Consider the following 15,990-nt stretch of genomic DNA (forward strand, 5'->3'; position numbering starts at 1 on the left):
TAATCCACTCCAATCTACCTCACTCCATTCCAATCTACCCCATACTACTCCGATCTACCCCACTCCTCAATCTACCCCACTCCAACCAACCCCAATATATTCCACTCCAAACTACCCCAATCCACTCCAATCTACTCCAACTTTACTCGAATCTACCCTACCATAATTCACCCAGTCTGTCCCACTCCAATCTACCCCATTCCAGCCTAATCTACCACACTCCACTTCAAGCTACTCCTTTCTACTGCAATCTACCCCACTCTAATCTATCCCAATCTTCTGCACTTCACTCTTCCCCAATCTACCCCACTCCACTCTACTCGATCTACCCTACTCCAATCTACTCCACTCCATCCCAATCTACCCCAATTCAATCTACCCCATCCCACACTCCAATCTACCCTATTCCAATCAATCTACCTCAATATACTCCACTCTACCCCAATCTACCCCACTCCAATCTACCTCACACCATTCCAATCTACACCACACCAATCTACCCCACTCCAAACTACCCCAATCTACCCCCACTCCATTCCATACTACCCTACTATAATCCATCAAATCAACTCCACTCTACTCGACTCCAATCCAATCTTCTACAATCTACCTGAATCCACCCCACTCCACTCTTCTGCAATATACCCCACTCTACTCCCATCTACCCCTATCTACTCCACTCCCATCTACCCCAATCCACCCCAATCTACCCTACTCCAATCTACCATGCTAATCTACCTAACTCCGTCACTCTAATCTACACCACTCCAAAATACCTGACTCCACCCCACTCTAATGTACCCCAGTCTACCACACTCCATTCTGCCACACTGTACCCCCAATCCACTCTAGGCCAATCTAGGCCACTCTACCTCACTTCAATCTACCGCACTCCACTCTTGCCCAATCTACCCCACTCCACTCCAATCTACCCCAATATATCCCAATCCACTCTACCCTGAACTACCCCACTCAAATCTATTTCACTCCACTCAAATCTACCCCAGTCTACTCCACCCCAATATACCCCAATTCAATCCACCCCACTTCCCCACTCCAATATACTCCAATCAACTTCCCTCCAAATTACTCAACTCCACCCCACTCCAATCTACCCATATCTAACCCACTCTACCCCAATCTACCCCACTCTACTCCACTCCATCCAATCTACCCCACACCACTCCAATATATTCCACTTGACAATCTACCCACCTCCACTCCAATCTACCTCAATCTACCCCACTCCAAACTCCCCCAGTGTACCCCACTCCAAACCCTTCTACACTACTGTAATCCACCCATTCTAACCCACTCCAATCCAATCTGTATGACTCCACTCCAGTCTACCTCACTCCTCTCCAATCTACCCCCCTTTTCCCCAATCTACACCACTTCATTACAATCTACCCCAATATATCCCACTCCACCCCAATCTACCCTGCTCCTATCTTCTCCACTCTAATCTAGCCCCTTCTACTCCAATCTACCCCACTCCCATCGACCTCAATGGAATCCACCCCATTCCAATCTAGCACACTAAAGTACCCACCTCCCCACTCCAGTCTATCCATTCCAATCCACCCCACTCCAATCTACCCCACTCCATTCTACCCCCGTTACCCCACTCCACTCTAAGCCAATTTACACCACTCCACTCTACCTCTATCTACCCCATTCCACTCTACCCCAATCTACCCTCACCAAACCCCCCTCCACCCGACTAACTTTTAGCCATGCTGAACACCAGGCAGCTAAAACACATTACTAAAGCCAATCGCACTCACATAGGCGAGACATATTGGCTTTGCCAATGCTTGCAATACTGAGTAGAAGAACTTGCCTCCAATCAAGCCCTTTCCTTACATGTGAATTTACCAGAATCGAGTCACAGCTGAAATTATTAAATTAACCCTTCTGTAAAATATTTTGAGAGGCATTGATGGCTTCATTTAACTGTCACTGCTAAACTGGAACTACACTTACAACAAGCCTCATCCCAGTTTTTGCATCTGACTTAATGATTAGTGAAAAATGGACTTAATATGTGCAATTATTTGCATGTACATTCTCATGCACTATTATACACATTTGTTGTTTTGTGCTAGAGGAGGCCAATTAACTCAAAGCATGCCACAGGTACAGCTAAGAATGGGCGTAAACACTTTTTAGCCCATTACAAGAACTCCACCATCTACTAAAAGAGGCACCTAAGAAAATGCACTCAGATGTTAACTATTTTGTATTTATTTCGTTACGTTTTAACCTTCCAGTCCATCGTTAATCGTTCCCAGTTCCACAGGCCAAGTTTCGTATGCTGACTTCAAAATAGTTTGCATGTTGAGAGAAGTCCTTTGCACATCACTCAGTAGAATCCCACAATCAGCGTGTGCACTTATTGGCGACCACTTTGTTCCGAGCTTATCTTTGCTTTCCCCGGGTCCTTATCCCTGACATGAATGTTCTCTCTTTTTTTTGTTGCACTGATGTAATCGTTCAAAAATAATTAAAATGCAGTGATTTTTCTTGAGTTATTATGACAAGGGACATGTTGCTTGATGCATGTTCCACTTTTTCTGCTCCCAGCACTTTTAAAAATATGCAAAAAGAGGAAAGGCACATACATAGCAAGTTAAACTAATTTTGTCTACATCAAAAAAAGATGCCATAGTGTGTTTGAAATACCTCTCCTCTGAGTTATTATAAGAATTTAGAGTAATCGCCTTTTTTTTAAATCACTTTGAGTTTTTCTAGTTTGTTAAATTCTTTCTCCTGCTCCCAAATGTTTTTTTTTCCTAAATGAGTTCTTCCCAACAAGGCCACCCGCCCCAGTCCCTCTCATCCGATATGTTAAATTCTGTGTAAGCAAACTGAAACAAAGTAAGCCTTCAAATGTGTGTCACGATATTGTGGTTTTAATATTGAGCTTGGAAAATACCTTATCAAAGATATCAGCTACAACTGATAATCAAATCATAGGGATATATGGAATTACTATGTTTAACTCCACATCTGCTGACCTTGATGTTAGTATTATGACCAAGATATCAGTAGTCAGTATCATACATACAGTATTTTGGCAGGTAGATATTAAAAGCCCAATATTGTGGAATAACACCGAAATCTTTTTTTAAATTTATGAGTAGTTTAATGTTTTCTTTAATGATTAAGCATACTATGTAAACCTGGGAAAAATATCTTAATTGTCTCCTCCCAGGTGGCTTGTGGATATTGTACCACACATATTGACCAGGCCAGTTTAAAAAAAAAATATATTATTTGAACAGGAAAATACACGAAAACGAGAGTAAACAGTCAAGTTATATAACATCAGATATAGTGCATAAATAATGAGCTAAAAACTAGACCAAAACAACATGATTATAAAATCACACTTAATCATAGCTATAAGACACACTCCATAGTAAATACATAATACATCTTATCCGAATGAGTTTAAAACATAGTTCCAAAAGGTCCACATTATGATACCGCTAAAAGATATAGAAATTCCCTATAATTTCTACATTGCATACACTCCAATCTAAAAAATACCAAAACCTGAGTAGAAAACATTCTTGCTTGATTAAAGTGCATACAATTCTTACAACGGATATCCCTCTAATCACGTAAAAAAGTGTAATGTGCAGAAGGGTAAAGTGCATACAAATTTTAGCAGCAGATATACTTCCAATCGCTTGAAAAGTGTCATGTGCAGAAAATTGTTTGAATGATACAAGCGGACCCTGTAATACTTAAAGTGCATTGTACTTATAGCAAGAATCACCTTTATTCTGTAATCATCTTTCATCCGCGACCTCATTAAAAGAATTTTTTTGTTGCCAAATACCTCTGAATCTTACAGTTGCTCCTATTCGTTTGGCATAGGCCTCCTCTAATCTACAGGTCCTGGACATTTTATTAAACCAGTGTTCAATAATAGGTTGTTTATTGGTTTTCCAGTTTTGAAGGACAAGTGACCTAGCAACTGCAATAGAAATTAATATAAAATATTGCTGATGTTTTGTGAATCACTTCACCTGATGAGCCAAATAACACCAACATAGCTGATGGCTCAATTGGTAAGGACAAAATCAGAGACATCTCGGCAAAAATCGCGCCAGGGAGAAATCTTCTCACCGAACGGTGTTGAAGCTGAATTTTGATTCTATTCTGTGTCAGACGAAAAAAGCTATGTCTATCAAAGGAGGACATTTGAGGAAATAATTTAACTTGTGCTCAATTTCAAGGATTTCGGGCCATATGTTGGTAAATTACATTTACCGATTCTTAAATACCGAATTTTACCAATTCGGTATTTATGAATCGGTAAATGTAATGTAGGTAAAATATTACCGAATCGGTAAGTGTCGGTATTTTAGAATCGGTATTTACCGATTCGGTAATGGCAACTGGCTTCCCATTCATTCCTATGGGCCTGGAGGCCCATAGGAATGAATGGGAAGCCAGTTGCCATTACCGAATCGGTAAATACCGAATCGGTAATGGGGGAGGCATCATCATGGGTGGCAGGGTGTCACATTGACACCCTGTTGCACCCCGGATTCCTGCATGTGTGCACATGTGGCACACATACATGCCCTAAGGGCATGTATGTCTGCCACATTGCACACTTCTAAGGGCCAAATAATGCTTTTTCTAAGACATTCGTCATTTACCACCAACTTTTAGTTGGTGGTAAATAACGAATCCACACAACACCCACACACTCCCCCTACATCTCATTTCAGGATTCGGTATTTACCGAATCAGTAAAATTACCGATTCGGTAATTTTACCGATTCGGTAAATTACCGAATCCTGAAATGTCCCCCCTACATACCAAAAGCCTGAATACCGGTCGGTAACGTGATTTTTACCGAAAATCGGCCGTTACCGACCGGTATTGGGCTTCCTACATATGGCCCATAATGCTTTCACTTAGGAACTCAAAAGCAGAATAAATACAGTTTCCGTTTGACTCTGCATTACTCTCCTGGTGGAAAATGATTTTTGCCCAAATAATCCGCACCAATCCGGCAAACGTGGGCACTGTAAACAGCGGACAAGCAATGTTTGTGCACCTACCACTGATTCCGTCTTTAGGCAAGAACCACATCCTACGCTTGTTACATGCAAGTGCTTTTACTTTCAAAGTGCTGTGGTCTTACACCTAGCTCTTTTCTATTGGACTTTGTATTTGTAGCCCATATTGTTTTTTTTTTTTTTTTAAAGTGATTAATATTCATGCTTATCTGATCTGTATATTTGATGTTTTACCCATCCTTTACTTACAGAGTACAGCAGTTCTGTGTCATATGAGCTGATTGCCTGCCACTCCTTTCATAATAGAGCTTTTATCTCTCTTTGACATCTTCCTGAGATCTGGACAACCCCTGTGGTTTCTGTCCAGATCAGCTTTGTTCTGTGGAGGGGGCTATTGATCAAATAAATTGAAGATGTTGCTATGAGAAGCCTGAACGCAATCCCCCATTTAACATGCAGCAGTGAAGGTTTAATTTGTTTTTCACTCGGTGAGTCGAAACAATACATTGTTTTACATTTCAGTTTTCACTAATTACCACTCAGTAGTGCTACATCATGACATCTCGAGGTGTAACTATTACCCCTTGACATTATTAATCCCATTTCTCACATGCATACACTCATTTCGTGTATTTGAGCTTGTTGTACATCATGCCATTCTTTAGTTCATCCGATGATTTTGAGGTGTCTGATGACCACCGACCGCTTTTAGGCTGTGTTTGCCTCCCTCGTAGATGGCACAGATGATAAATAGTGACATGTTTCTTGAAAAAAGATGAGAATTACTTTAGAGTTGTGCTTCTTCATTTTTACTTGGCCAGAGTGTGTGGCTCCTCCTACACAAAACCTGCTTCCACGCTGGGCCCCGCTTACGGTTAAGGTGTGTTATGCTACATTTCTATAATTTCTGCAGATTTAAAGAAATTCATGATTTCTAAATTTCAGCCAATGGTATGGCCTGATAGCGATCTGGGCTGTCCAGAGAGTATGTTTCCGCCCAGTTCAAGTTACTGTTCAGGCCAACTGTAGTCGATCCCCAACATGTTTCAGTGGTGTTCTTATCTTTATTCATTGGATGTAAAGGGTGGTTATTCCAGGAGTTAATATGGTCTCTTCTTGGCGTGTTTCTCATTTGCCTTTGAGGTTCCATTTGTTTTGCTAGAGGACCAATGTTGGGTGATGTTATTTCTGCGTTAGTTTAGAGCTCTTTAAGCTATTCCCTGTGTGGTTTTGTGTTTAGTTTATTGAGCCACTGGATAATACAATTGGCTTCTGGCTCTCAGAGGGTGATGGGTGGTCTCTTCCTGGCAGCAAGTTACTTAGGACTATCCTGTAGGAGAGCATCACGTTGACATAAACACAGCTTTGGCGCAGTGTTGGGTGAATGCAAGTTACTTAGGACAGTCCTATAGGAGAGCATCGCGTTGACATAAACACAGTTTTGGCGCAGTGTTGGGTGAATGCAAGTTACTTAGGACTGTCCTGTAGGAGAGCATCGCGTTGACATAAACACAGCTTTGGCGCAGTGTTGGGTGAATGCAAGTTACTTAGAACTGTCCTGTAGGAGAGCATCACGTTGACATAAACACAGTTTTGGCGCAGTGTTGGGTGAATGCAAGTTACTTACGACTGTCCTGTAGGAGAGCATCACGTTGACATAAACACAGCTTTGGCGCAGTGTTGGGTGAATGCAAGTTACTTACGACTGTCCTGTAGGAGAGCATCACGTTGACATAAACACAGCTTTGGCGCAGTGTTGGGTGAATGCAAGTTACTTAGGACTGTCCTGTAGGAGAGCATCACGTTGACATAAACACAGCTTTGGCGCAGTGTTGGGTGAATGCAAGTTACTTAGGACTGTCCTGTAGGAGAGCATCGCGTTGACATAAACACAGCTTTGGCGCAGTGTTGGGTGAATGCAAGTTACTTAGGACTATCCTGTAGGAGAGCATCACGTTGACATAAACACAGCTTTGGCGCAGTGTTGGGTGAATGCAAGTTACTTAGAACTGTCCTGTAGGAGAGCATCACGTTGACATAAACACAGCTTTGGCGCAGTGTTGGGTGAATGCAAGTTACTTAGGACTATCCTGTAGGAGAGCATCACGTTGACATAAAGACAGCTTTGGCGCAGTGTTGGGTGAATGCAAGTTACTTAGGACTGCCCTGTAGGAGAGCATCACGTTGACATAAACACAGCTTTGGCGCAGTGTTGGGTGAATGCAAGTTACTTAGAACTGTCCTGTAGGAGAGCATCACGTTGACATAAACACAGCTTTGGCGCAGTGTTGGGTGAATGCAAGTTACTTGGGACTGTCCTGTAGGAGAGCATCACGTTGACATAAACACAGTTTTGGCGCAGTGTTGGGTGAATGCAAGTTACTTAGGACTACCCTGTAGGAGAGCATCACGTTGACATAACCACAGCTTTGGCGCAGTGTTGGGTGAATGCAAGTTACTTAGGACTATCCTGTAGGAGAGCATCACGTTGACATAAAGACAGCTTTGGCGCAGTGTTGGGTGAATGCAAGTTACTTAGGACTGCCCTGTAGGAGAGCATCACGTTGACATAAACACAGCTTTGGCGCAGTGTTGGGTGAATGTAAGTTACTTAGAACTGTCCTGTAGGAGAGCATCACGTTGACATAAACACAGCTTTGGCGCAGTGTTGGGTGAATGCAAGTTACTTAGGACTGTCCTGTAGGAGAGCATCACGTTGACATAAACACAGCTTTGGCGCAGTGTTGGGTGAATGCAAGTTACTTAGGACTGTCCTGTAGGAGAGCATCACGATGACATAAAGTCAGCTTTGGCGCAGTGTTGGGTGAATGCAAGTTAATTAGGACTGCCCTGTAGGAGAGCATCACGTTGACATTAACACAGCTTTGGAGCAGTGTTGGGTGAATGCAAGTTACTTAGGACTATCCTGTAGGAGAGCATTATGTTGACATAAAGACAGCTTTGGCGCAGTGTTGGGTGAATGCAAGTTAATTAGGACTGCCCTGTAGGAGAGCATCACATTGACATTAACACAGCTTTGGCACAGTGTTGGGTGAATGCAAGTTACTTAGGACTGCCCTGTAGGAGAGCATCAAGTTGACATAAACACAGCTTTGGTGCAGTGTTGGTTGAATGCAAGTTACTTAGGACTGCCCTCTAGGAGAGCATCACGATGACATTAACACAGCTCTGGCGCAGTTTTGGGTGAATGAAGTTACTTAGGACCGCCCTGTAGGAGAGCATCACGTTGAATGCGGTGAATGCGAGTCTAAGATAACCACTGATGGTTATCTTAAATTTGTGAGAGCTATGTAGGACTCTCGGGGGTGATTTGGCATTGCCCTTTTTTTTAGTGCTGGATGAATGAGAGAGGAGTGCTGAAAGTTGTGATGAGTTTTGTTGCGCAAGGTTGGTAAAGACAAATGTATGGTGTGATGGTTACATTGTATATATTTTGAATGAGGTTTAATCCTGTTAAACACAGTAGCCAAGGTAGCACATCCTGCAGTGTTGGGTGCATGAGAGAGAGGAGTTGGGGTTTCTGGAATATTGTATAGTGGAGCTAGTGTTGGTGTTGAAGCATAGTGTTGAAGTGCATTTTCGTATGCAGCCTGTTAGTATGTTATCGTCGGTTTTTTCCCAGTGATGCCATAAATTGTCCGGACTTGGCTTTCAGCAGCAATTTTGTGGCCTGCCACAGTTTCTGCAGTGGATCAGTTTCCACAACTCTATGCATGGAACTCATGTTGGCACCATGTAGGAAAACACATGCAGGTCAGTGGTAAGAATAACATGCTACGAATTCTATCAACTGCAATCATGCAAAATGCATTTTTTTCAAACAGGTAATTTAAAATGCAACCATACACATAAACACCGAACGTAAATACCGAATTTTAATTTCCTAGGGTAGTTATAAAGATGCAGTTAAATTGCTCTACGCTTCCAGAAAGCCCATATTTTTAGGTCTTGCCTGGCGTTAGCAGCGCGCATGTGCTGCTCTCGCCATGCGAGGGCTTCTTGGAATTGATACGAATCCAGAAGCTCGGCTTCTACTCCGCCCGTGTTTTGCATTGGTGCGCATCATTTTGCATCACCAATTATGCAAAACCGGGTGTTATGATTGTCCAGGAAGCTTGTTAGTCCCTCCTGGTTACCACCCTGTCTGCTTTTGGCCCCGCCCACCGGGATTGCATCTTTTACTGGCGGCGGGAGACAGTGTCTCCAAATTAGCCGCTAAGCACTTTTTTCTTTTTTCTTTTCTTACTGAACTACTGTATCACCACTTCTATCGTTCTTCCGTTTCTTCTTGCTCCTTCTCACTAGTGTCAACCTTTCTCCTTGTTCTTTTTCTCTGCCTTTAACCATCTTAATTTCGCCTTTCACTCCTCCTTCTTTATAGCATACATTGTATTTATTGTTTTTCTTTTCCCATCTCTTGTATTCTTTTCTCTTCGTCTCTCATCCGGTTTCTTTTAGCCTTCCTTTCTAACATGCCTTCTAAACTCCCTGTCCCCTTTAGCCCCTTTTCCTTCTTACTGCCGTGTTTTTTGTTTGTTTTTTTGTGCTTTTTTTGTTGCACTCACGCTCTTTTTCCTCTAACTCATGCCGGTATCTCCTCTTGACCTGACTCGTTCTCATTTTTCGTCCCTCCTACTATGTTTTTTCTCACTACGTACTTTTTTCTTTCGCCCCCTTTTCTTTTTTCTGTCCTTATTGAAATTTCTCTTTTTTGCCCTATATTACTTTCCTTTCTGTCCTACTGACCGTTCCACCTGTGCTATTTATCTCCAAACAACCCCAGTCCTATCCAGCTCTCATGTTACAACCGTTTCTCGATTTTACTTTACGTCTTTAGCTCGTTGTTGTCTCCCTTCTATTTCCACCTGTACCATTTTCAACCGGTATCCCCAAGTTTCCCATCTACACTGCTTCTTCCTTGCTTCCACTTTTTCATCATCACTCCAACACCTCTTACTTGTCTTCCTAAATTGCCTTTCTCCTTTATTTTCATTCCCCTTCTCCTTTCAACCCGTCTCATCCATTTTTGCCTCTTCCCCATCACGCCTCTATCCTGCTGGTCATTCCTATTTTTCCATTCTCCTCTTTGCTATTTTCTATCATATTTCTGCCCCCTATCCCTTCTGCATTTTCCAGTTTCTACGTTGTCCTCTCGCCTCTATTTCAGTTACGCACCTCATCCCTCCATCCCCCCGCCCCTTCCATATCCCACGCATCCTCCCCTCCCCCTGACGTCTCCCCCTTTTCCTCACACCCTTTCACACTTCATCCTCTGACTGGCCGTGTCCCCACCGCTGCGGGAGCACTCGCTGTCCCTCGGCTCTTTTTCTCAGGCACATCACCCTGATTTCAGAGAGGCGCTTGATTCTTCCCAGGCCCAGAGCCGGGGACAGCACAGCCCGCTCAAATCTGCATTCACGAAGACCCCCCGGGCCTCTGAGCCCGGCTTGAGGGCCCCTCCGCTGATGCAGCTCGGATTCACGCAGACACTAGTGTCGAGACGTCATGCGCAGAAATCTCATTATAATTTTTTGTTAGAATCTAATCTTTTAATTCAGATTTTGGGTTTTAAAAAGAAAGTCACCATTGCAAAAAAAGAAAAAACTAAATAAATTGCATTTTCAACAAGGGATGGGTTGCCTATTTTATTAATATATTCCGTTTTTTTGTAAAATAAAAAGGCAAACCCATGTTTTGTATAGAATGTAAATAAACAGCGGAATTTGTAAGCATATTTGTACATATTATTTACGCCTCTGTTAGCGGATTTTATAGGAGAAACGCTCTCTTCTTTCCTGGACTTTAAGAGGGACTAAAAAAATGGTGGTTTGCTACAAGGGGCATGACATGTATAATTTAGGGCGTGACTTACACATGTAAACTACATTTCTGTGATTCCCATAGTGAGCCACCCATCTCGCATTTTGGTGCCTTTATAACCTTTAGGTTATTTCATCCTAGTGTTGTCCTGGGGTGTTTGGCCACAGTGGCACTGTCCGTTGGGTGGCTTGAAAAGGCAGTGTGTGCCAGAGTGCACAACAGGCCATTCCATCACTGTCCAACCCGGCTATATATACACAACGACCAACATACACCTAAAACCAGCCATGACTATTAGATTTATCAATAATCGTTAAGTGTTTAGGATGAAGCATTGTACAAGAGTAACCTGCCACACTGAAAAAAAAAGAAAGAAACCAACATCCTAAAAAAAAAAACATTTTTAGGGAATGCAAAATTAAATAAAACAAGTGAAATATATACCAAATCACCGACGTGGATTACCTTAGCAGTCTTTGCATCAATTGTTCATAAATCGACCAGTGTTTTTACTGGTTAGGGACAGGACAATGGTATAGGGGCCGATAGGGACTGTTTCAATGTCTATTTTTAATTACTACCGGTCCTGAGTCCTGGATGGAACTGGCCCTTTTAAAGCCCTGCTACTCTCTATGCATGCACACACAAATACACGAGGTCTTATTTACAAGCCTCTTACGCCACTGGTATGTCACTTTTCCCATATTAAAAGTGCCGCATCGGCGGCGCAAGGGGCTTGCAAATAAGACCCACAGTCTTTCTATGTCTTTCTCTTTTCCTCTCTGACAACATACACACACTTATCTCTATCACAGTCTCACACATACATGCCCTTGCCCGCTTCAATTCCCACAACACACACAGACACATTATCTCCACACACACACACAAAGTAAAACTCCCTCCCATACAGTGGCAGTATGCTTTAAACTACTACACAACTACCACTACAAATCTAACAACAAAAAATCACAACATATCAAAACAAACCCTAATATATACAAATACAAAACAATACCATTCACAAAGCAAATTGCTTTAACTTAAACAAAGGCGAGACCTGTTGCATTTTCAATGCTTGTTTCATTTACTCACCACCTTAAAACATGGCAAAGTACAACAAAGTACAAACTGTACATTACTTTACAGTGAGATTACAAACAATGTATTTGCTAACGGTGTGGGTGAGGGCTTCCTGGAATTGAATTTGCAGGTGTATGTTGGAACATTTCCTGTTTAATCTTGATCGACGTAGCCCCGACTGGCGGTACTGCCAGGGAAATGAATTGAAATTCCAAAATGGGGCACGCATGCAAATATGACCTCATATCCTAAGCAACGCCAGGCAACACCCATTTACAGTAACCTCAGCAGTGTGGCGTGGTCTTCGTCAAATACAAAGAATCGTAATTGTATCTATAGCAGTTTTATAAAAGGGTGACATAGCATGTAAGCAAAGTGAATTAAGTCATACATCGCACAAAAATCAATCAAATGGATAGCGGGAATGGCTAATGGCTAAGGAGGTATTTTTTTCGTGAGATTTGTTTATTTGATGATGGCAGAGTAGGCGTTCGATACTAGAACGTTTTCCAAAGTGTGTTTCAAGTGGGTGATGGAAGGGGCGTTTCTGGTGTGCTAGGCAAACTTTGCCAACCACTGGAAAAGGACCTGAAAAACACATACTCTGTTCCTGATACTTACCAGAAGGGAAGAGTTTCTACAGGATCGATTTTTCCTTAGTTAGGAATATTTAAGTACAAAGATATATATGTAAAAAGACAATTAACTGTAAGAACATCATAATCAGGAGCCATTTTAGAGAAATTGCAATAGATGTGACATGGCCATATTTTCTTGTACTCGAGACTAATCTTGCAGCCTTTTACCCTGGCCCCACTGGGGACACGGCCCGCCGGCTCCCCATTAAATCCAGTTAGTGTGCCATGACCATACCCCCTGATTACACACCTGGAGGTAATGTGTATGAGAGAGCCTACCTTTGTAGGGTGCTGAGTGTGGTTTAGTGGTAGATAGTGCTGCTATCCCTTTCATGCCACTCCACTCTGCTGTTATGACTCCTCGCTCGCTGTAGAATTCATTGTGAATGGAGGACGAAGGATGCTGTGTTGCTCACTTGGTCTGGACCAAGTCTGTTCCTTCAGTTCAGTCTGCGGCCTGACGAGAGCGGCATGTAAACAATTAAGTGGTCAAAGGCAGGGCCTAGACTTCAGATCTTCTACAAAGAAATGGGCTGACTGTCCAACCCCAACAAGCTGGGCTCTGCAGAAGACTCCCAGCAGAGGCACCTGTCTGGCCAGAGAGTTGTCCGGAAGCGGTCCACACATGAAAGTGACAGCTCATCTGTAGCTGGTTTCCACAGAGCTGGGCCATCTGAAAAGAAATTCATTTGGTCAGGTTTGATTCCCACTAACGTTTGAGGCTACCTTCAAATCTTAGGAGAGAGCTGGAGTCAGACCAACTGCTGGAAGACTGAATATAAGCTGACCTTTTGTTCATATCTGATGTCCACCACTGAATTTTGTAAGGAAGCTTTGTCCACCTGTGCAAATTAAGAGTTGGACCTGAAGCAGTATCGTTGGGGGATAAGAACTGTATGCGAGACATTATAAATGGTGCTGAGAACTCTGAAAAAGAAAGTGTACTACCTGGAGTGCAGAAAATCTGCTATTTCAAAGTCGCAGCATAAGATGTAGCAATGTCCTGTACTGCCGTGAGGTACCTTAGTCACAAAATTTGACCAAGACTGGAGTCTTTGTACCACTGTCCAACCCAGAACTGGATCCTTTTGAGTACTGTACTCAAAAATAAATATTATTGCAGACAGCAGGCCGATGTGCGATGACATTGTTCTTAGTGCCCTGTTAGCTTCTCTGAGGCCCGGCATCCAGATTCTAGAGCCACAAGCACGGTGACCTACAAGGAAAGTGATTGCCAGGGTGAGGATTGAGTGATCCTTTTGGAAACAACATCAGTCAAAATCAAAGTCTATGAGAAGCCATTATCTGTTTGTCTATTTATTTATTTGAAGATTTGTAGCATTTTGGCCTGGCGCTGTAAATTTCAGAAGGTTTTGTGGTACATAGCTTCAAATGAAACAGTTTGGTTGATAACATAAATAAGATATTGATACTGGTGGCCTTGGGGGATTGGTGGTGCAAGACTTTGCATACAAAACAAGACTTTGAATATATTAATATATCTTACAATATGAATAGTTAGATAAGGAAATAAGTGACTTGGGGACAAGAGTGAAGGAGAAAAAGTATGAACATCAGTAATGTGATGAAGGATTTGTCAATCTTTTCTTCTTATTTAGAGGATATGCTTTAGAGCAATCTGAAAGTGAATAGAGGGCATAAAAACAAGATGTCATTGTAGAGTGAGTCCCGGTGATGAGGTCCAAACAAGTTAAAAGGGCAAACTCAGAGGTCCCGTATGGAGGCTTTGGTGTGGCTAGAACATTTTGGTGTGATGAGTGGAATTTACAGGGATGTAAGTACCTGACAAGGGTATTGCGTAGGTAGGTACGTAGAGGATTGGCATTCATAATTTTGAAAGCTTGAGCAAGTAGTTGTTGCAGGACCCATCTTTTCCCAAATAGCCATCCAGACTGTTGATGACAGTAAAAGTTAGGGGTATGGTATATCTGTACCGGATATAGAGAGGCTTGGTGGTAAAATGTGTCACCAAATGCAATACAGAAATACTAATTATAAACTGTTGTATTAATCCAGCTAGCTGAGACATCCTGCAACTTGCCTGGAGGGGACACAGCACATAATCTCTCTACACAAACGTATGTACACACACATGCAGGTACCATACAAACACATACAATCCTTCATACATATACAGACACACACAGGGCAGCAATCAAGACATTTTTTAAATACCATGCGGCAAAAAGTTTTCTTTCCTGTCAACATATGTGGCTCAAATGGACAGCACATTTCCACTTCTGGTTGATGGTACTCCAGTTCCCACCACATGACAGGTGTGAACTGGCGCACACACACTTGTTTTGGGAATTATGACAAAGATACTAAACAAAAAAGGGACTGAGTAACACAGAAGCTCTTCCTTCTCCCCTAAACACTTGTAACAAACAAAAAGAACGAGCTCAATGACATATCAATCAACTAGCATCCTGTTGGCATAGAGTAGTCTCAGAGAAGAAAACCCAATTAGGTTTTTAAAATAACCCTCATCCACCAACCTAGTTGGTGGCGTACTTCATCATCGGGTTCCCTCCTAGAGGGCCGGTTCCTCCTAGGTGTGCTGCAACGCCTGATTACAGCGGATTGGATTTGTTTGGTGAATAATCATACATCCATACAATAAAATCTCACAGTCAGAGATTTTTATTGTATGATTGTGTGATTTACCACTTACAAAATGCTTGCAGTCACCAATAATGTCACCAGCCATGCATAAACACTGATCCTGATTTATCACGATCACAACTGAGGAATACTAGGGCATATGTAGCGGGTGTGGGCAGCAAGGAAAAATCTGTTTTTTTAAGGTTTTTCAAGATTTGGGGTAATTTGTGAATCACCAGTAAAGTGGTCAACTCCCAGAGATTGTACGTTCTTGTTGCCATTGAAAATAACCCGTGTATTAAGGAAGAAATGTTGGAATGTTAGAAATAAAATCTTGTAAGAATCAACAATAATATTCCCTTGAAACAGATATATCCCTACAGACAAAAGAAGATGTTGAGAAATACAGCCTGTTCCATCTGAAGAAGGGTGCGGGGTCTATTGGCGTTCCGGGTGGGTGGGGGTCTCCTCAAATACCCACAACATTGAGGCAGCACCGGGATATTGTGTCCCCAGCAGAGAAAGATCCGAAAATCGTTCAGCTAGTAAATTATTTTTCTTGAACCCCTAGCTGCTTCTTTTTCCTTAGCATCCCTCCGCCCCCCATAACGCACACCCCCACCTCACGTTTGTCAGACCCTAGCAGAGAAGTGAACCTTTTCTATCTCAGCTGTTTCTTTGCCTGTGACTTTACTGCATGGGGAAGTCAGCCTCGGAAGGTCACCTCTTTCATCAAGCATTCTATTTGCATCCAGAA

At 42.4% G+C, this 15,990-nt stretch overlaps 1 long non-coding RNA gene across 1 annotated transcript in view; it reads left to right on the top strand.

Moving 5' to 3' along the window:
- LOC146867253 (uncharacterized) overlaps positions 1–15,990 on the top strand; it is a 476,578-nt gene that overhangs the window by 70,970 nt on the left and 389,618 nt on the right. The window lies entirely within an intron of this gene.

Source organism: Triturus cristatus, chromosome 1_2, assembly GCF_964204655.1.
Source record: "Triturus cristatus chromosome 1_2, aTriCri1.1, whole genome shotgun sequence".
Taxonomy (NCBI): Eukaryota; Metazoa; Chordata; class Amphibia; order Caudata; family Salamandridae; genus Triturus; species Triturus cristatus.